Source organism: Ursus maritimus, unplaced genomic scaffold (assembly GCF_017311325.1).
Source record: "Ursus maritimus isolate PB19 unplaced genomic scaffold, ASM1731132v1 scaffold_31, whole genome shotgun sequence".
Taxonomy (NCBI): Eukaryota; Metazoa; Chordata; class Mammalia; order Carnivora; family Ursidae; genus Ursus; species Ursus maritimus.
This window is the reverse complement of record NW_024425675.1, coordinates 7271063-7294533: the sequence shown is the minus strand read 5'-3', so window position 1 is coordinate 7294533 and position 23471 is coordinate 7271063.

Genomic DNA, 23471 nt, shown 5'->3' with positions numbered 1-23471 from the left:
GGTTTGCCAGGAGTATGGAAGCAGGTAAGGAATAAAGGAAAGGAATTTCCCCCCTGGCTGCTTCTGTTTAATTACATGAAAGACTGCATCTTCAGTGGAATTAGATGTCCGGGGGGGATACATTTAGTCCATTCTTAGACCCCCTCCAAAGAACATTGAGTTTGATAACAGCCCTTCCTAATGCGACCAGGAGTTAGCATCGCTGGGAGACTCTGAGGTGCGTATTTTCCATTGAAAATTGTGCCGTAGGCTCTAAGCGATGAAAGAAGATTGTGCTTGTATTTGTGACCCACGCCTTACTGATCATTTTCCTCTTACACACGACTGGAACTTAACTATTGCTATTTATTCTCATTTTAAACATTTCTCAATTGCTTAGAGAACTTTCGACTAGAACTGCTTGCGAGTTCCTATAGACCCCGGATGTGTGCATGTGAGTCTGTGTGTATGTGTGTCTTTTCCCTTTGCTTACAGTGCTCGCCCCACTCCACAGCCCAGCTAGTTCCACCTCATTGCTTAAGACTTATTTTAGGCATCACCTTGTCTAGATGTCTCTTGGGACACCGTCTGTCTCCTCTCCCCACCCCAGTTGGGATGAGAGTCTCCCTTTGGTTATTTTCAGAATTCCTCATACATTTTCTCCCTTGTTCCTCACCACGTGGTGTTAAGTTACTTGTGCAAATAACCGTTGCATCAACGCAGCTGAGCACTTGGAGGGCGGCAGCTGTGTCTTACTCACCTTTGTAATCTACTAACAGCAGAGTGCCCAGCACAGAGAAAGTGTTCAATAAGTAATCTTTAAATGAATAAACTTAGCGGTCAGACTATTTCCTTGCCTGCACTAATTCCTGACAGATGCCTTTGAGTAGCATGTTTGAACTAATTACTTAATATGCAATCCCACTTCTTTATTCTCCTTCCAAAGAGTATATTATCAATTTCTAACTTACAGCTCATGTTAGTTGCAAACTCTTCTAGCCTACACATGCAACATTTTGACTATTGTTGTTATAGAGTAAATGAAAATATGTATAAATAACACAAAGGAATTCCCAGTGAAAACTATATGCATTGACAAACTTTATGCACATTTATTCGTATCATTAAATATATACACATGTGTATTTAAGTGCAGTATATATCAGGTGCCTAATGTATACACATCCATGAGTATTTATGTATGTATCTATGTATATTTTTACAATTTCTCATCAATGTTCTGAAATGAATGGCTATAACTTTTGGTCCCTTGTTCATTCAGTCTTTAGCCTTACTGAGTCTTTCTGTGACCACTGAAAATGGCAAAGTTAATCAAAGCCGCAGGTGCTTGGCATGTCTGCTTTTTTCCCCATTGCCCAGGGTCTCTGCCATAGCATTTAGCTATTAAAGCATTCAGGGGTTCTAAACCTCCAGTCTCACCAAGCTACCTGCTAGAATATGGTTACTTCCTCATCTCAGAAAGAAAACTACAGAAAACAAACCATCTCTGCCTCTCCATAGATATTCAAGGCACTTTGCATGAAGAAGACAGAGAAAGCTGGACATCCCGGAGCAATGAGATCTCCCAGGGTTCTATCTGTTATTGGACCCACCACGTTTTGCAATGGCAACTTCTCTGTGGGGGAGGCAGCTCTATGGTCAGACTCACAGTCAGTGAGCCGAAGCAATGGTGGGAGCTCACCTTTTTACCCAAGAAGGCCCATCAACCCTTGTTAAGGTGTTTTCCTAAATCCAAAAACCGGATTTGAATTCGTCTATTTCCCCAGAAGGTAGAAAGCATTGCTGTCAGCTTTTGCTTGCGTAGACTTTCCCTTCTTACTACACGTGTGTGCACAGCACCAGACCAAGTGACTGATACACTGAGAATGTTGAATTAAATTAAATGAATGTAATCGTTGAGTTTGAGAACTATGCGGAGAGGAAAATGACATCTAACGGAAATCTTTCCCCTTAAAACTTTCTAGACCTGACTGTTTTGTGTTTCATTTTGTTTTGTTTTTAGAATGACAGAGAAGACAGTCTGCTGGTTCAGAGAAAAACTCTGAAAAAAGGACCCAGGACTTCAACCTCATCAGAGGACTGCAGACTGCTCCCCAGAGATTAATCTAATCTTGTGGAATAATAACTCAGAATTGCTTTGAAGATTTGGATTTTCTGTTTTTTTCTTTCATCCAAACATCTTAAGCTCCCCTACTTCCTTCCTCAAGACTCTGGTTGGCCTTCTCAGCTTCAGCCTTTGGGCTCAGTTGTCAGTAAAAAACAAAAAGGCAATTCTGGGTCTGAAATCATGTTTTTATTTCATAGGACTGAGGCAATGGGAAAACAGGGAGTGTTCTTTGCTAAATGATTTTATATTAATTTGTGACCACTTTTTACCTTATCTGAGTTGTGAATGTGAAACCCCGAATGGACTGCGAGGACGAGCTAGACTAATGGTCTATTTATGTTAGAACAGCTGCCTTCTTTGGTTGATCACTGGCACCTTCTCATGTCAAATCATCCACAGATAATTTTTTTAACTTATAGACACATGAGAATGTGTCTCTGGATTGAAAGTCTTGTGGTAGCTCCAGGAGGCCACGGCATGGGATTCTGGAACTCAGTGGCTTGCTTACAAAACTGCGGAATGTACAAGTGGTCTGAGAGGCTAGTGGACCGTTTTAAGGGTTCATCTCCATTTTCCAACGGGTACACAAGAGGATAGAAGGGTGCCCAGACTGAGGTAGGAAAGGCCTGGGGTACACAAATAACCCTTCTTCTAAAAGGTCAAACGCAGGTGAGGCATTTTCCAGTTACAAACGTAAAAAATCACCAATGGGTAGCAAGACCATTGGCTGAAAGTTATCGGGGAAGAGATAGTCACAGGGTCTCAGAATGCTATCCCTCAGATTGTTAATTGTTTACAGAGAAGAAAAGTTACCTTCAAGTGGAGAAATCTGTTGGATAAGTAATCAAACTTAGCCAATATAACCATGGAGCTTACTTCACGTGCTTTCTGATGTGATGTGCAGAGTAAGAGTTAACATTACCCATGTGGTAGTCTTCCCCCAAAACATAGAAATTGAATCTAATCTAGAGGAGACAATCAGCCACATCCCAAGTGTGTGTCATTCTGCCTGTGAATTGTATGGCATCGCACAAACCAGCTGGCCTGGATTCTTCAAAATTGTCAACATCATTAAAGAAAAAGGAATGCAAAGGAATTTTTCTGGATTAAAGGAGAATAAAGAGACAAGGCAAATAATTGCAATCTGTCATCTTTGGTTGATTCTAGACATCTCCTCTCACCCCCCGAAAAGCTATAAAGTATAAAATACACATTAGAGAATATTATTGATTCAAAGTTAAGTTTCTTGAGGTAATAATAGTATTGCAATTATGTAAAACAATGTCCTTGTTCTTAGGAGATACGTCCTAAATACTTAGGAGATAAGTATTTAGCGGTGAATTGCCATAATGCCTTCAACTTACTTTTAAATGGTTAAGCAAATGTATACACATAAATGTGTGTATCTATCCACACAAAGCCGTATATACATGTGTGTCTGGAGGGAGACAGCAAATAGGCTAATGATAAGATAGCTCAGCTCAGTTGACAGGTCCCATATGGAAATGCCCAGCACTTGGCAATGGCCTGGCTTCTAGAAGAGATCAGATGGGTCAATAGTGGCCTACCACATGGCCAGAGATGGTCAATGTCTTCTTAACTTCCATGCTGTTTCCTCGAGACACTTCAGATTTTTCTCATAAGATATGGCTCCCACAACTTCTTAATCTTTCACATACTGGTTTACCTTGTAAGGATATTATTTTATTTCATAATATGGTCCTAGAACCAGATTGGAACCAAATTTTAATCCAGGCTGTTAATTTACTAGCTATGTAGATTTGAGCAAATTACTTCATGTCTCCTGATCTCAGTACCCACATACATAACAGATGGATAACAATAATAATGATCTCATAAGGTTATTATGAGAAATGAAGGAGATAAAGAAAGAGTGCTCTTGGCACAGTGTCTTGCACATCATAAGCACTCAATAAATATTTGCTTATTAATATTATTATGGTGCATACGGGTCAGAGCTTGCAAATAAATACTGCAATAATAAAAGTAAGCAACATGTACTGAGCTCCTATTATGTGTTAGGCACTGTTACTGTTCAATGAACAACAGTGAAAGATCCTTGACCTAATGGAATTTACATTATAACCAATGCTTAATATACACCAAGAAAATTCTGAGTACCTTACAGGTATTAACTCGTTTAATTTTCAAAACATCTCTGACTCTAGAGGTCTCATCTCAGACAGTCTGGCTAGTGGTTTGGCTTGGTGGAATTTTCTGGGGCTTCTGAAAAATAATTGAATTAACATTAAGATGTGTTCAGGGTTAGTGGGGAGGAGTTTGCTTTGCTATATTTTGTTTGTTTGTTTTCAACTCAGTGAAAATGTTCAATGACAAAAAACATTGTCTGGTTGAGCCAGCAGCTAAAGATCAAATAGAAATAACTGATAGAACACATTCTTCATTTTTAGGTGAATGATGCTTCCTGGGGTGGGGGAGGATGGAAGAGAGTAAGAAGAAAGCAGAACAAAGAAGAAATTCACCTCTTTTTCTTACAGACAGGTTTTAAGAAGCTTGGTTCACGGGGGGCCGGGGTAGCGCAGTCCTTAAGCGTCTGCCTTCGGCTCAGGGCATGATCCCGGCGTTCCGGGATCGAGTCCCACATCAGGCTTCTCCGCTGGGAGCCTGCTTCTTCCTCTCCCACTCCCCTGTTGTGTTCCCTCTCTCGCTGGCTGTCTCTCTGTCACATAAATAAATAAAATCTTTAAAAAAAAAAAAAGAAGCTTGGTTCATAAGGTTCTGGATTTCTACCTGATATCCCCGTTTTGGCCAATGTCACCATGATTCTATGGATTGGAGGACAGAAAGCACTTGGCATCAAAAGGAGTATAGTGCTGGGTGCCATATTTGAAATTCTGAATCATTTCCATTGCCCATTCCTGGGTCCCCCTTTAGGAGTACTTGTGTGATTTTTTCTAGCTCTCTGTCTGTGGGTCTCCAGTCAGCTGCCTAGTTACACCGGCACTGTTGTGGCTCAGCATGAGTCAGAGGGGAGATTCTGTAAACTCACCAGCTGTCTGTCATCATCCTCTTACTTGCGATTCCAAACCTGAAAATATATCTTTCTTTGTTGGTCATTCTTGGTGTGTCGATGAATGCCGTACATTTCCAGACATGTTCCAGGACTATCCCAAATCATTCTTACCACAAACCCCAAGACACCTTTCCAAATATATTTCCTTTCATTTATAAACCCCTGTGTATTTCCAGGAAAAGATTATCCATATTTTTCTTTTGTGTCCAGTTACCTCATCCTACCGTTTAACAAGAAAAATTGGTGTTTTCCAAGAAGTCTCATAATTTTTCTTTCATCGAAGGAAAGGATGGTCATGGTCTTAAACAAATTCAAGTCTGGCTGGGAACTCAAAGCCACAGGCTTTCACCTTTGCAAATATTACCTTTCTTCCTAATCAAAAAGGCCAGTGAGGGTCCAAGGAAAGCAAAACTATTTTAACAGCAAGATGGAGAACAGAACGGTAAATTAACAGTCACACAATTTATATTCTGTTGACAATGTTTTCTTGAGCACATAAAATATTCTTATTCTCTGACTTCAGAATTTTACTTCTAAAAAACTGTCCTAAAGGCATGGTCACAGATATGCAAACAGACTAATGAACATCATAATATCATTTATCAGAGTGGAAAAAGTTTTACTTATTTTTAACTATCCAACAATATGTTATTGATGAAAAAATTATAGCATGTCCAAAACCTGAAATACTATGCAGCCACTAATGAATATTTAGCGACACAGGAAAATGTTAATAACATACTATGTAATGAGGTAAGTCACACAAAAGAGGCATGAGAGTTAAAAAATCATGAGAAACAATAACTGAGGAATGTTTAGCTGTGTTTTCCATTGCCATCTGAGGATCTTTGCTCCAGAAAGAAAGGAAATCTCCATGTCCCAAGAATACAGGCAGAGGGGGCGCCCGGGTGGCACAGCGGTTAAGCGTCTGCCTTCAGCTCAGGGTGTGATCCCGGCGTTCTGGGATCGAGCCCCACATCAGGCTCCTCCGCTATGAGCCTGCTTCTTTCTCTCCCACTCCCCCTGCTTGTGTTCCCTCTCTCGCTGGCTGTCTCTATCTCTGTCGAATAAATAAATAAAATCTTAAAAAAAAAAAAAAAAAAAGAATACAGGCAGAGTTTCCGGGTCTGGAGAGCTGGGGGTTCTACGCTCAGAGGACCAATAACAAACCTTAGTCTTTAAAAGCCCGAGACCTTTGAAAGGAAGGGGATGGAGGCTGTGCCCTTCGAGGAGGAAAAGATGTTGGCTTTTTCAACATTCTTGTACAAATTGGTGTCCCCAGGACAGGGAAGGGACAAAGCGTCCCAAGTTTCAATAGGGGGATCTTGCTGACATGCAGTTCCCAAGAAGAGGGGATCCAGTGACAGAGGTGACCCATGTGGGCCCTCAAGCATTAGTATGAGGGGCTATGGCTTATCATTATCTCTGGCCCTCCCTCTATTGGATTATTCCCCTGAGGCACAAACATGCTGTGGTATTTCTCACCTCAGAACAGTAACCTTCCTTAACTCTGTATTTGTTCTTACCTACCTCTCCATTTTTGAAAGTTTGCCAATGGTGGACTGTCTTCACTGCCTTTCCATGTAGTGTTCGACGTGTTGCCGTGCGTGTTTGCCCCACACAGTAGCACAGACAGTAGTGAGGCCGCTCTTGTCACCATCACCCAGGAGCTCTCTGTTCCCTTTCCTCAGTGTTCTCCACCTCAGTCAAGGCAGTCAACCACTCAAGCTCTCTACGAACATCCAGTGCTCTTAGCTTCCACAACGTCTTGCTCTCTTCATTTTCTTCCACCTCATTGGGCATCCCCGCCCATCCTCCTTTACTGTCTCTTCCTCAACATGGGTGTACGAAGGACACAATCTGCCTGTTTCCTCTCTTCCTTCTCTCTCTAGGTAATATCATCCATTTTCAGAAATTTAAAAACCGGATTTATTCAAGGTCATTTTCATACCTGTGTAGGTCTAGGTATCCTGACTTTTGGACCCCTATTCCATATCATATAAAATGTATTAAGACGCACCCATAGTTCAAACTAAATGTACTTTTTGGGAGGAGAGGGAGTGCATTTTTTTATTGTGTGAAATACGCATAACATAAAATTTGCCACTTTAACTATTTTTAAGGTAAACATTTTGGTGGCATTAATTACATTCAAATGGCGTACAACCATTCCCACTACTTCCAAACTTTTTCATCACCCCAAACAGAAACTACGTATCCCTTAAGAAATAACTCCCCGTTTTCTCCTTCTTCCCAGCTTTTATTAACCTCTAATCCATTTTCAGTCTAATGAATCTGACTCCCCTAGATTAAATGTGCTTTCTTGCTGTTAAAAAAAGAATTTTATCGTTTTATTTTTGAAACTGCTTGGATGAAGCATTTAATTTAAAATTGGCTCTCATTTTCCAGCTACCACCAAGCAGAATTGCATCCTAACATTTGACAATTAATAAAGATGGTTTAAAGCTGCATGTGTAGACCTTTAAGACGTTATTTATTAAGTTTGATGTTTACTTTCATGCTTTGAATTTTTTTGAAAAATTTATTTATTTGAGAGAGAGAGAGAGAGAGCACATGCGCACGTATGAGTGGGGCAAGGTGCAAAGGGAGAGAATCTTCAAGCAGACTCCACACCGAGCACGGGGCTCAAACTCACAACACATGAGATCATGACCTGACCTGTAACCAGGAGTCAGATGCTTAACCAACAGTGCCACCCAGGAGCCCCTCTTGTTTTGAATTTTTTAAAAAAATCTTATACTTACATAAAGTTGCAAAATTACTAGAGTCCTCATACACCTTTCACCCAGCTTCCTCCAGTGATACCTTACATAATCATAATTCATTATCAATTATCTAGGCTTTATTTGGATGTCATCACTTTTTACATGTATCAATTATGGGTGTGGTTGCGTTTGCAATAGCTTTTATCACATGTGTATTTCTAGGTGCATGTAACTGCCAGCACAATAGGAATACAGAATGTGCCATCAGTCACTCCATCACGGCAAAAAAACTCTTTCACCCTGTCCCTTTACAATCACCCCTTCCTGTCTGGTCGCCTACTCTGGCAACCACTGGTCCATCGTCTGTCTCCATAATTATGTCATTTTGAGAATGGTATACACATGGAGTCGTACCTTGGAGATTAGGCTTGTTTTCATTGAAAGCCTATCTTTCAAGTACCCTGCTCTCCTAGAACGTGATCTCAGTGGCCACATAGAGTTGGTGGGTAGAGAGTGACATCTCAAAAGGAGAGAGGGGTGCCAGGGTGGCTCTGTTGGTTAATCGTCTGCCTTCAGCTCATGTCATGATACCAGGGTCCTGGGATCAAGTCCCGCGTTGGGCTCCTTGCTCAGTAGGGATCCTGCTTCTCCCTCTCCCTCTGCCTGCCACTCCCCCTGCTTGTGCTCTTTCTCTCACCTCTCTCTCTCTGTCAAATAAATAAATAAAATCTTTAAAAAAAAGAAAAAGGAGAAAAATTGTTTCAGTGTCAGCGATTTGGTCTACTAAACCTGAAAAATAGGTAACAGATTCAACAGATTTCTTTTCTTAAAATTTTATTTATTTATTTGATATATAGAGAGAGACAGCAAGAGAGGGAACACAAGCAGGGGGAGCAGCAGCCAGAGGGAGAATCAGGCTCCCCGTAGAGCAGAGAGCCCTATGTGGGGCTTGATCCCAGGACCCTAGAATCATGACCTGAGCTGAAGGCAGATGCTTAATGACTGAGCCAGCCAGGTGCCCCAGATTCAACAGATTTCTAATCATTTGGCATCTCTGCACTCCTTGCAGAGGTATCTTCAGGAAATAAAAACCACATTTCTACCTTTGTCTCTGTCACTCACGTCCACTCTTCCACCTTTAACCAAGCCACCACGTCCTCTCACCTGACCACTCTGGTAAGTCTCTTAACCTCCCCTCCCCTCCCCTCCCCCCGCCCCCGCTCTGTTTTTATCCTTCCCAAATCCACTCTCCAAAATCCATTCCCGCCCCCTTCAATCCTTGCATAGTCACAGCTCTGAAAACACCTCTTTAGAGAGACTTTTCTGACAATCCCATCACTTCTTCCTCCCCAACCCCTCCCAACAAGTATCTACCAAACCACCCCATTTTATTTTGTTCGCACACTTATGAAAAATTTCACAGTATTTATCTTGTAGTCATTTATTGTTTATTTGTCTTCCTCTTTTCTGTAAAATCATGCTGATGGCAACAAGTTCCTCCTGTCCCTAGCACCTGGGACACTTGGCCTAGCCTACGATCTCAGTAAATATTTATTGATGGAATGAATGATTAAATGAACATCTACGTGGCTTAAAAACTGCCCTGGAAATGCAGAAAGTAAGACAGCTGCCCTTACCTCACGATACAATTGCTCCGAAAATGCAGAAGAAAACTGAGACCTGCCACAGCAGCTGGGGATACGCAGACTGGCAGGATGTTGTTGATGATTTTAAAATCCATCACCGTGCTGAGTTCAAAACCTCGGCACTGGGGAAAATGCTGTTGGACCTTGCATGGTCACAGTGGTTAGGATGTTGGCTTTCACCTGAACTGCTTGGAGAAGAAAGATCTCTCTCTCTCTGCTCTCTTGCTGTGGCCTTATTTGATTTCTTTATATGTATAGTGATCACCCATTGCGAACTCCTAAGCCGCATGCCAACGGGAAGCACATGGCAAGGAGAGGCGAGTTTCACGCCAGTGCAGAGGAGGGACTACTCCAAATCAACTCAGGTTTGTAGGTTTACCTGAGTCACAGTGCTCTTTTGGCTTTAACATCCCAACGGTAAGACCAGCCAGCTCAATTGGATTGAATATTTCCTGATTTAGCAGGAAATGTATGTACTGATCCATTGATGGAGGTGGTGGGGAGAGGTTGATATTTGGCATGGAGACCAAAAACAAAACTCATTCATGTTTCATAAGAAAAAGATTTTTCTCAAAAAAAAAAATTAAAGGCTTCTTCTTTCAGAGAGAAGAAGTGAAATGAGATCTGCTGCTATTTGAGAAAAAAAATAGTCTTTCAAATAAAATATTTCTGTACCATTTTGATAACACCAGGGCTGGTCTTTAGCATGAATGAAATCTTTGGCCGTCCAGATAATAATGGATTTCTGAAGATATTAATCTACTTAAACAAAAATGTATTTCTTCCTACTGAGCAGGAGTTCCTTGGGGTGCCAACTGAGGAAGGTCTCATTAAGGATATGTATCTTTCTGTGTTTCCAGGGAGTCAGAACTCATGGGCAACCTAAGTCATCCCAGAGGAAGCCAGTGCATTGAATTAGACATCCTAGTCATCTGGACAATGGGGGCTTTGGGGAAATGGCCACCAGGGCAGGAAGGGTGCAATCCAGAGTAGAGCTAGTCTTCCTCCAACCTGTGCCTTCTTTCCTTTGTCATCAAATACTGACTGGACCTACTATGAAAGAGAAGAGAAATGGACCAGAGAGTATGAGAGATTCCATGATGAGTGAGACACAGTTCCTGTCTTCAAACACCACCTAAGTACAAGAGAGAAAAACATGTATGGATAACTCTAAGACCACATGGAGAAAAGCCACAAGAAAGTTAGAGATAAGACATTATGAAAGTCTGGAAAAGATAGAACTTACCTGGCTGAGACAGGAAAGAGGGACAAGAGATGAATCAGAATATTCTTTGTGGAAGAGCCAACATCTGCAAGGGAATTTCAAGATGGTGGGCTTTGACCAGGAGGATCTGAGGCCAAAGGGGATTCCTTACAGGTGGAAGCATCTGCAAACTCACCAGCAGAGGAGCGGTTCCCTGAGAAGGCAGCGGAGGAAATGGAGAAAATTGGTTTAATCTGTTCTGAAAAGAGCAGAGAAGAAGCCTCAGCCAAAGCTTCTTTGATTCATAATCAGTTGTAGTATCAGCTTTGATCACAATATACAGGCCAAGACTGTATACGAGACCCCAAAGTTCAGTCCAGCAAAATATGGCTCAAGGGGACAAATCAATAAATACCCTGAAGATGTTTGCATTCCAGACCCAGAATTGCCTCAAACTGAGTGTGTAACTTCGCTGCTTCATCTCTTAGTGAATCCAGTGAGCTAGCTCACTGGCTTCTCCCGAATCATGAATGAGATCACTAAAATTCAACTTCAGAAATACCCTGGAGACTTTAGAGAGAGAAATTCATAAGGGCTGAGAGCATGGGCTTTTGGAGTCCAGTTGTTCATATTTTAGTCATAATGTCTCCTCCTACCTGCTCTGTAAACTTAGACAAACCTTTCCAAGCTCATTTCCTCCTCTAAAGATGGAGGTAAAAGCACTATATAGTTCACGTGCTTAATGCTTAAAGGTTAAGTCAGAACATTTGTATAAAGACTTTAATCCAATTTGGGCATCTAAGAAGTTAGCCGTATTATGAGTGAGTAAACAGCGACCCCTCATCAGGGAGTTGATGGTGCGTTATACATTGCTACAGATGACCGCCTTGTGAGGAGGGTAATTAACCGACCCAAGAGATCTAGGGTAGCATGGTGTCATTTGATTACTTAGAATACAGAATAAACCAGCATAAATGGATTAAGATTTCTTAGCCTGAGTTTTCTGGTTGAGTGGAGAGTCAAAAGGGATGACATTTAAAGATGAACCAGAAAATACCATTCAAGTAGAAAATTTTGAAACTAGAAAATCCAAATCTCTCTCTCTCTCTCTCTCTCTCTCAACAACCAACATTCTGGGAAGTGGGCCCTTCCTATGTTGAAGTTTGGAGCATAAAAGTGTTCTCCAGGAGTACTCATTTCACTTGTCATTGGAAGCAGCCCTCCCACCATTGCCAATGGAGTTCCATTCTTCGTGTCTTTCAAACAGAAAGCTCTCAGGGTTCATTTGCCTTAGGATTTTCCCATATTTTTCATCCAAGGTGTTCACTGAATAATCGGGGGGACCATACATGCAGTGGGCTCATAGAAACCTAACTTTCAGAATGATTACCCAACATGTGCATCACAAGTTTTGGTGCCTCCCCACACCTGGGTCACTATCGTAATATTCTACTTCGCTGGAATTTTAATATCTTCATTTAAAACAGGAAGTTAGGCAACTTTACACGGGATATTTTAGAACTGATCCATGTCTTACCCAACACTCTCTTCAGATCTCACTTTCTCTTGCCTATGGGAATGGGATAAAATACAGTTTATCCAGGGAGGGTCATGCCAAATGGAGACATAGCACTTTGTTTAAAAAGCAGGTATCTTCTTACTTACAACCCTCACCTTCTGGCCCGGCCTAATGCCGTAATTACTCTCTTAAATTTCCTTTTATTTAACATCATCCATCCTGTCTTCTTTCGTTACCATTATTTAACTAACTAAACAGACCAAATACAATACCGAAGGCTAACGGAGGCATGAATCCAACTTGTGGAAATCTGCTTTTAATTTCGGATTATGGGGCCAGTTTCCTAGAAATTGCCACATTTTAAAGAAAATGGATTTTCCTTCTTTATGTCAAGAGATGGCTGATCTAATTAAATTCGGTTTAATCTAATAATGAGTCATGTTAGAGCTGTCTTCAAAATTAACATTTTAGTTCCAAATCCAAGCTTTAATCATCCGATGTATATTCTTCCTAGTCTGAATCAAAAATTGAATTATCAAATTCCCATGAGAACTTTCCCCGCTCTCCCAGAGACCTGTTAGAAGGTATGGAGATGAAAAGATAAAACAAAGGTACATCGGCCTCTATGAAATGTTTTCCCTTCTGAAGGGACACTGAAATAATAATAATAATAAAAAATACTGCTGGGAAATCAGGAAGCTCTGCATAAATGTAAGCTCTCGGAGAGTCGGCCGCATGATTACGTTTTGCAAACCTGGTGCCTCACAGCACACACATCACACCCAAAGTTGCCGCTCAGGAAGTGAGTGCTGAAAGCGTGTGGACTTCCACCTTGCAAAGACCACGCTCAAAGTGAGTTGGACCCAAGACGGACAGCTCTTTTCCGCTTTGCTCTCTACTACTCTTAGCATGCGCTTGAGATGAATGAATGAGCGACTCTGAAACTGACCAGACACCCCTGATTAGCTTGCTGTGTCCAGTCCGTATGGAATCTTCTGGCGGTGAACAAACTATGCTGAGATCCTGGACAACAAGTAATGGAGCGAGCGTGACACTGGACCTGCCTCCCAGAGCGAGACTTCGGGGAACCAAGCAAATGACGATTTCACATTACGTCACTTTGACCATTAGGAAGCCTTCGTTTTCTGCCAAGTTGGCCCACTTAAAAACACAGTTAGTAGTCCAGATTCCCTACTTTATTCTGTTGATAATAAGAAGCAGAAGGCAGAGTATACAGAACTAAAGAAATCACAGTGAAGTATAGGAAACTTCTACCTTACACAAGTGATGAACCTCAGAATCGCCCGCAAGTGGTTGGGATATGCCCCAACCCAGGGCAAATTGGTCGGGAAGTCACGACTTTCTCTGGGGAGCTTTTGCAGCCTGGGTGTATAGAGACAACTATTGTTCTATGTTTATCCGGAGGGAAGCACATTCTTTGTTGTACCGATAACACAGCTCCCCCAAGATGCGCAGTTTTCACATGTCAACGAGACCGATCAGTTGCAAAAAGCAACGCTCGCTGGAGACATCAACACGGAAAGCCTCTACCTCAACTCTTTGTATTATTCCCCTAAGTCTGAAAAACACCATCTTGACTTGGGTGGAATGGTATTGCAGAGAGGGGCTGGAAGCACCGTGAAGATAAACGAAACTCTGAATCTGTCCAGATTTAAGCAAAGAAGAACACCAACGACCACAAAATCACAGAGTTCAACAATTATAGAAATGCGGCCACTAGAATTGACTCATAGAGCTTGACTCTTCATTAGCGATGCTGGCTTTGTTTACGGAAACTGGATTTTAATAACACTAGCCCTTCTTCAAGTTTTCATAATAATTTCATAAAGATAAAAGTTGATTAGCATATGGAATCTATACATATTCTACCACATATTTACATGGATTTGTGTGCAAGGACGTGCATACCGGGAAAGAAGGCTAACCATGCTGGCCTCTAAGATGGAGTCGCGCTTGGGGAGAAACACAATAGACATTGAACTGAACAAATCAAAATTGTTTAATGGTTTTCTGACGTGCCTTCAGGCCACGGAGAATAGCATGTCCAATTGGAAGTACGGGGAGAATTTTGAGGCAGTCAAAAAAGAAATGAATCCTTCTCTTTCTCTTTTGCTTTTTGAAGTCTATAATATAATTTTTCAACATTGTCCTTTTGAAGTCTGACATTCAGCTGAAAATTCCTTGAGGATTGTGAGACCCTGGAATGCATTACAAAGGAGGGCACGGAATGCCCTTTAATGTGGATCTTTAGGAGCTCAGACGACCCACGGAGCATTGAGAACCCTCTCAGTCCTCTAATTCCAACATCCCACGAAAATGGATTTTAAGTCTGCCTTCTAACATGAACAGAACAAAAAACAAAAACAAACACTACTCTTACTCCTGATCCTATAAGCAAGCTGCTTAGTAATGGGGACACTCTTCATCCTGCTTTGTTCCCCCTCATCTTCCTTACACACGTTTGTCTGCAAGGGCTCTGACCTTCCCTGCTCCTGTATGCTTTTGATGTGTTCACCCACAGATTCCCAAGTCACAAGGGGTGGCGTGCACTTTCCTCTGGACAACAGGCTGACCACAGTCTCGGGTCTGTGTCCTTGAGCACTTGTGATGACCCATTACATCACTCGTCCACCATTGAGCTCTCTTGCCTAGTTCTCTCCGGGACTACTCCAAATTTCTATCCTCCTCAAGCTTTCTGGTGTGAAAATTCATTTCCGTTGGATAATGGTACCAAGCCCTAAATCCAGGTCCTGAGCGTCCTTACCTCTGGGTAGGACAACCCCATCAGGGCCCTCCACCGCCAACCAGGCCATGGCCTCGTGCTTTTGGGGCAAACAGGCCTCTGGGTGTGAGCTCCCTAGGCTTCCTTTTGGCCGTCTGTCTACACACTCACCTACCCCCACACCAGGCCTGGTCCCCTTCCAGTCTCAGAAAATGAGGCGTGTCTCCTCCTGGACCCTGGACCTCAAGCTTCCTATTGGACTTGCTCAGCCTTCTCTTCCGTATTTTCCACTTCACCCTATTCTCCATCTTTCCAACCTCCCCTAGTTTCCCCATGGCTCATAAACTTGTTTAAATCAATCTCACCTACTTCTTTAAAATAGAATAAAAAGAAGTTCCGTTGACTTCCCTACCCCTTCCTTCACAGCTCTCCCTTTGTCATCTAAACTTCCTGAAAGTAGAGTTCGGCACTTTGTCTCCCTTTTGGCATCTCTCACTCACTCCTCAAACCACTCCTCATGGTCTCGGGTCCCGGCCCCTCTTCTCCTAAGGACATCAGGGGCCTTTATAATAAAGACACCTCAAATTACTAAACGTCTACGTCCTTGGACACTGTTGACCTCTCCCTCCTTCTTGAAATGCTCTCTTGACTTCCCTCTGGGGCCCTGCACACTTCCTGAGCTCGCTTTCTTGTTATTCTCCTCTGTGGGTTCCTCCATTTCCCCCATCCCTTTAAATGGTGGCTTCTCCCAGGGTTTGGTCTTTGGCCCTATCTTCACTCCACACCATCCTTGGTTGAGCTTCCCTAATCTCACAGACTCGGCCATCATTCACACATAAAGGGTGGCTGATTCCCTATTTCTCTGCCACATCTCCCCACCCCACCCCCAGCTTCAGATTCCCATCTACTCCTGCCTTGTGATCTTTTCCTTTCCATATCGATTAGCATGTCCAACTCGGCATGTCCAAGACTTCCCCTCGATCCGTCCTCCCTCCATATTTTGTCTCAGACGTGACAACATCATTCTTGGTTGCATCACCCGGCTTCAGGTGACCCTTGCTCTTCAGTCCACCTGCTCTGTGCCCCCACGCTGCTAACCAGCCACCACGTGCTTGGATTCACTTCCTAAGCACACCCCAAGTCTGCTCCCCTTCTTGACAACCAATGCCTCAGCTGAGGTACATGTCATCTCCCACGAGGGCTAGTGCGACGGGCTTCAAACGCATCCTCCTGCACCCGGTTTTGTCCCCCCCAAGTACATCCAGTATACCCCACCAGAGAGATCCGTGACCTAAATCTGACCCGTCATTCACCTCCCTGCTAGCCACAAGATAAAGTCTAAACCCTTCAGCGGGCTACCTCGAGAAATACAGCATAGGATTTCCAATCAAGGAAAGCGGAAACAGAGCAGCCCTGCGAACGCTCGCTCCCATATGGCAAAAACCTGACATGTCAGCCTGTCTACTCGTAATTATAGTAAAATTATTTGCATGTGTGCTTATCTTCCAAACTAGATTGTCTTGAGAAAAAGAGGCTGTCCCCAGGAAAACGGGCTCAGTGCCTGCAAAACAGTGAGAATGTAATAAGTGTCTGTTGTCGAAGGGTACATGGAGAGATCTTGCCGAACTTGTTAAGGTTCTCTGGAATCGGCTCCCAGAAATTGGAAGAGATGGAGGGAGAGTGGTGGGTAGATATTCTAGGCAAAGGGACAGAGAGGAATCTATGACAGGAGGAACTAACAAGAGGCGATGGGTATCCGGCTGCATGTGGCTGACTTTAAGGGGCCTCTGATTAGTAGGAAGGACTCAGTTACAGCAAAGAGAAGGAGAGGAAGAGATGCAAAGGAAAAGAGCTGTTTCAGGCCTGCTCTTGCCCTGTGCTGATAAGGCCAGAATGTACACTGGAATCTCTCTCTTTCTATATATACGTCTGTCGTTGGGAGCCCAGACTGTCATCCCGTAGCCTTGACCTGACCTATCGGGTGTTTACCATATAGGTGTTAGTATTCCAGGGATGTGATTAAGCCCGAGAAGTGTCTGCGTTCAAGCAGTAATGAGCTGCCGTGTAATGGAAGAAGCTTTCCTTCGTAGGGAAATACCTCTCCAATCTCTTCCTAACACTTCCAGAGGGCCAGAAGATACAGCCTCTATCTCTGTGTATACTTAGGCTCCAAAAGGTCCCACAAAGACCAGCAGTTAAGGCCCTAAAAGGAAGTCTTGAGTCCTTTATCACAGTACTGGCATTTTCCTGCTTATCTAAATGTAAAGGGCCTCCCCCTCTCCCACGGATGCTGTCTTTCTGTATTCTTCCTAAATCCTTGGGAGTAAGGTTTGTGAAGTCAAAATGGTAGACAGATCTTGGGCATTTTTGCATTATTATTATCAAAAATTTCCTGTGCTCGTAGGCAAATAATGAAAACAGACCTCTTTTGAACTGAACTACTTTTAAGAAAAGAAACCTCTTTTGGTTATTCTCCTTGCCTATTGATCGACTCCTTTTTCTGGAATCCTCATTTTCTGATCATTATTCAAATTCTCAAAGGAGTTCTCTGCTATTGCCCACAAGGCCAAATTTTCATGGTCCATGAGAAAACCATACTGTGTAAAGCTGCTGGATTATTGCAGTGTTATCCAGAATCTCCAAGATACGACATCTAGAACGATGGTCATTAGGACTGTCGGTGCTGTGATGAAGTCCCTGAAAGGGAACTATCATTTGTATGAAATGTCTCTTTATCCCTCTTTGTTTGTTCTTTTGTTGTTTTTTTTTTTTTAAGATTTTATTTATTTATTCGACAAAGATAGAGACAGCCAGCGAGAGAGGGAACACAAGCAGGGGGAGTGGGAGAGGAAGAAGCAGCCTCCCAGCAGAGGAGCCCGATATGGGGCTCGATCCCAGAACCTTGGGATCAGGCCCTGAGCCGAAGGCAGATGCTTAACAACTGAGCCACCCAGGCGCCCCATCTTTTTTTATACTCTGATGTTGTTTTCCCATTTATTTCGGCTAGGGTGAGGAGTTACTGCTCACCTCATGGTACTCCTTTTTATCTTGATTCCACCAAGTCTCAGCAGATTACTTTTTTTAAAAGATTTTATTTATTTATTTGAGAGCGGGGGTGGGGGCGGATGCAGAGGAAGAGAGACAAGCAGACTCCCTGCTGAGTGCAGAGCCCGATGCAGGGCTCGATCTCATGACCCCAAGATCATGACCTGAGCCGAAACCAAGAGTCGGATGCTTAATCAGCTGCGGTGGCAAGGCGCCCCCTCACAGGAGATCTAAACTGAACGTGAGGTTCAAGAGAAACTCAGATTAAGGAGCTGGAGAAGAAGCTTCGTCTCACTGTTGGTGGATATCACCTGCTCCTTTTATCCTATTATAATGTAATTAAAAAGAACCCTATGATTGTGGTCCCATAAATCATTCCTATAGTCATTCCAGAGGGTAATTTGGCAACATACGAAAAGTTTAAATGCATTGTCCTTTGGGCCAAGAAAAATTACAGGAATGTGTCTAGAAGAATATTCATCGATCATAGCATTATTTACTAAAACAAAAAATCTGGAAACAACCTAAAGAGGGTATTATTCAAAAAAAGAACAAAGAACAACGAGGCAGTCATTAAAAGTAATGACAGCCATAGTATAAGAAAAAAATGTTATAAAAAGGATATATAGTAAAATTTTCCCTTTTATTAAATTGCGTGTGTGCATTTTTAAAAGTCCATAAGAACATTCAAAATGTTAACGGCAGTTATTGCCAGGAAGCATAACATTAAATATTTCTAAAGAATACATTTTTATGCTATCTTGATATTTCATGAGCATATATTATTTCTCTTTTGAGGAGAGAAAGCACTAGACTTTGATACCAGAACTTTTGCAAGGTCCACACAGGGTACCTCCCTGACCCCCAGAAGGAGTTCAGGAGACAAGAGGGCTTTCCCCTGAACCTTCCTGCACAAAACAGCTGACATCCAGAAAGGTCACTACGGCAAATGCATTCTGCAATCCAAGAAGCGTCACCATCTTTGGCTCACTGCCAGAAAGTATCCGAGAAAACCCCAGCCCTGGGAATGGGGGTGCCAGCTTAGCAGGTCACGTGACACTCATATGAGACAAAGGTCAGCGGCCAGCCCTGAATGTTAACTGGAGAGGCCCTAAGAACCACCGACGGACAGGTTGACCTGCTCCCTGCTCATTCTGGCCTCACCCCTCCGCGCTGACGATGGTCCCTAATCGCGCTCAGAGACAGACAACCCAGGGCTTACTGGTGTAAATATTCTGTGCATGCTAGACAGTACTTGCAAAACAAAACACAACTTGATTTAAAATAATAAACCTTCCATTGATGTTGATAATGAAGGAGATATATTACGAGGTCTTGCCTAATTTTGGAATGTTAAAAGTAATTCTTAGCATGTGGGACCAGTTATTTTATAATAAATAAATGATTTGAGCTATTTCTCCTTAGACTCCATAACAAGCTTTTTTGGTTTGGGGTTTGTTTTAACAACAGTAGCATGACACAATTCTCTCAGATTTCCCAGCCAGCAGGAAGGAGTCGCTAGCTAAAACTGGATGCAACGCCAGAGGCGGGAGCAGCTTGCTGGTGGCACCAACTCCGGACACACCGCTCGTTCCCAGGGCTTTGGTTTCCCGTCCTTGAAGGTCATCGTTAGTATCTAATTCTAGGCTCTTCTGCCTCCGATCACCTCAGCATAGCACCAGCAGCAGTGTTTCACTGTTCTAGACCAAAGAGATCGTCAAGAAGGATGCAAAGCTCGGCCTGAAAGGTGTACGTGGGAGAGGCCCACCTTCTGGAAAGGACCACTGGGCCATTCTCACTTGATGGGTGGGAACGTGGGAGGAGTGCAAGAGTAAAATGGGGAGTCAGACAGGTGACCCTCCAGGCTGACCTGGAACCGGAGATGTTGGTCACGCTGGGGGAGAGTGTGGATGGGAGAGGCAGGAAGGGCTTACATCGCATGAGCACTTCCCAGGTGTAAGAAGCTTCGTTTGTGTTAAGAAGAGCTGACCTCTACGGAGCACCTACCATACGCCCGGGGCTGGGCCGAGAGCTTTCCACCTGCCATCCGCTGAGCACAGCCACAGTCCCTGCAATGAGCACAATTATTCCCATCGGACAGGAGAGACAACTGAAGCTTCGAGGTCACACAGCTGTCAGTCATGGAACCGGAACCGCAAGCAAGTCCAACCCCGAGCCTGAGCTCTTGACCATTAACTGAACTCCAGCACCTCTCAGCCACTCAGAGGAGGCAACCGAGCCTGGGAGGCACCAGTCATTTGTCCGAAGTCGCGTGGCTCATAGCTCAGCAAAGTAAGGATTTGAAAGCAGATCTGATACCCAAGCGCGTGACCCGTCAACTACACATGAGACTTGCCCAGATTCTGGCAGTGAGGGAAGGTTCTCGGCCCACTTAGCGGTGCTGCCCATGTGTCTCCACGTGGAGTCTTAGTAACGGGTCCAGCCTGAAACCCAAAATACATTCGAGAAAATTAAAAAAAAAAAAGATGCATGGGTTTCTGTGACCAACAAGCCACATAACCAAGACAGTTTTAGACTAAGTTTCAGAGATCTTAAGATGCATGCTGTCACTTCTGTGGCATTTCCTTCTGTTCTGTTTTGCTTTCTCTCTGCACCTTCGTGTGGCTGACTTCACCAGCACCAAGGCCAACAGGGAGGGGAACAGGTCCCGGGGCTGAGAGTCAGCAAAGGTCCAGGCCTGAACACAAACCTGACATGAGGATTTCTTTTTTAGCTTATCTGCTTTTGCTGGAAGGACCTCTCATTTTGCCCCGCCCTATCTTGCGAAAACCAGCTCTCAGGCAGCTTGACCAGCCTGGGGGGTATAACCGGCATCACATTCTATGGGCGCCCCGTTTGCAGGGGCAACGTGTGTTCACGAGTGAGTCTGTCAGGCCACAGCTCCAAGTCTCCGAGTTTTCTCTGTGTCTCATGTGCTATGGGCCAGAGTCTCAGTGAGTCGTGGGTGCCTCTGGTCTCCCTTGGCCTCTCCTCGCTTGGCCCCCATGAATGATGGTGGATGTTTACTGTTCTCATCCCCATGTCAGGGAACACCACCATTACCACCGGGAAGATGGCTCTAGGGAGAACAGAAAGGTCTCCCACCCTTCTTTCAGGCTGCTCGCTGAAGATACGTCTGGTCCCTGGGCCTTGAGGACTTGGTGGAGAGGTCCAGAGATGGCTCACTGCCCAGTGCCTTGCTGTATCTTGTCCCCAGGGCTCCTGTGCGCCCACAGAGACTCTCAAGAGAACAGTTCCTCCAGCTACCATGCTCACCCCTGCCTGAGTGAAGGCCAGAATCTAGGCTGCTCTTTCCCATCTCTCGTGAACTCTACAGGGAACAACCGCCCTGTCTTCCTTCCGCAGACTTGAAACAAAGAGGCCCCACCCTGCTTCGCCAGAAAAGGTGGTGAGGGTGCATGTGGTCGGCAGCTTCTGAGCTGGCTCCCAGTGACCCCTTCTTGGAACTCGGGCCCTTGTGGGATCTCCTCCCCTTGAGTGAGGGTCAGACCCAGTGACTTGCCTCTAATGAACAGAACATGACAAAATGAAGCGATTCACTTCTCGGATTAGGTTATGCTATAGACTGAATGTTCGTGTGCCCCAAAACGCAGATGTTGACTCCTCATACCCCATGTGACAGTACTTGTGGGGTCTTTGTGAGGTTATTAGGTCATTGAGATTAGTGCCCTCGTAAAGAGGCCCGAGAGCGATCCCTTGCCCCTTCCACCATTTTTGGACACAGGGGGAAGATGGCAGTCATGAGGAAGTGGGCCCTCACCAGACATTGAATCTGTTGGCGCCTTGATCTTGGACTTCCAGCCTCCAGAACGGAGAAGAGTAAATATTTGTTGTTTATAAGCCATGTGCTCTGTGATATTTTGTTAGAGCAGGACTAAGACAGGTTACAATGACTGTGACTTAGGTCTCATGTGCCCTCTCTCGGGCTCTGTCTGATGAAGTCAGCTGCCATGTGATGAGCTCTCCCTTGGCGAGGCCCAAATGGCAAGCACTTGAGAGAGGCTTCCAGCTGACCCCTCGTGAGGACCTGAGTCCCACCAACCACCACGTGAGCCAGCTCGGAAGCAGAGCCTTCCCACTGAGCCTTGAGGTGGCTGCAGCCTCGGGAGAGGGCCTAGCAAAGCCACACCTGAATTCCTGAACCACAGGATCTGAGAAAAGAGCTGCTCTTTTTTTGTTTTGTTTTAAGACACTAAGCTCCGGGGTCACTTCTTACTCAGCATTGTATAACTAAGAACAGGAAGGAAATCTCTGAGACCCATTAACCTCCGTAGTCAGGTTCCTCTGGAAAAATATCCCAGCTTTGCGTGGCCAAGCTGGCAGGAGAGCAGGGGTTCCCATACCAAGGCAAGTGTGGCTGAGCTCTTCGAGTCCCCAGTGTCAGTGGCCCAAAGGATTTCCATCCAGCCATCTGCAAAGGAGGCCCGACCTCAGGACCGAGCAATGAACAAGCCTATGGATCCCTCCCTCCCAGATTCGGAGCGACCTTGTGGAAGTCCCCGGAGAGGCTTCACATTGAAGGTGAAGCTGAAGCTCTCTGGGTCCACTTAGTCACGTGCCAGGTTCTAGCTCATCAAATGCATAAAATATGCATAGAGAATTTGCTAGATGCCAGGAGCTGTTGCCATATCTGGCCCGGAGCAGGCATACAATAATATTTGTTGGCTACCGTACTGGAAGTGGTGGTAGTAGCAGTAATGATACTGATAATAGTAGTAACGGGCATTTACTCTGCCCTCTCTTTTGCCAGCTACTGTGCCAAGGGATTCGGGTTCTTTTTCTCATTAATCCTCACAACCACCCTACGAGGTACACGTCGCTAGCCCCATTTTGCCCGTGCAGAGAACCGAAGCCAAGGGAGTGATAGCAGCTTCTTCAAGGTTGCACTGAGGACGTAAGACCCAGAGGAGACATGGGGTTCTGGCTTCACTCTGCCTGTTTCTGGCATGGATGGCCAGTGTCCCCGGCGTGCATTCTGGCCCGTGGGTGGGGGTGTGGCCGACGGGGGTGCACCCCTGCACCTGCAGCCCCGAACCTGTGTAAGTCCATTCGCCCTTGCCTGAACAACTTCCTGCAAAGCTTGCTAAGGATCTCGGTGCCTGCCTAACTCCCCCAAGGACCGTACTGGCTGTGAGGCTGCAGCTTTTTACCTTGGAAACAAGTTCTACCCGGTGCGCTTCGAAAGAGAATTCCTTATGCTCCTCTCGACCCTGAAGGGCATTTGGCTCTTGAGATAAGCGGACCAGCACATACCAACCACCAGCGCCAGGGCCCCTGGCTGAGAAATCTCTATTACTTCCGGTCCTATCTGCCCCACTTTCCCATGTCCAGAGTATCTAGAAACACGTTTAGGAAACTAGAAAACAAAAACACCTCCTTGAGATAAGGACTGTTCAGAAGAAGCC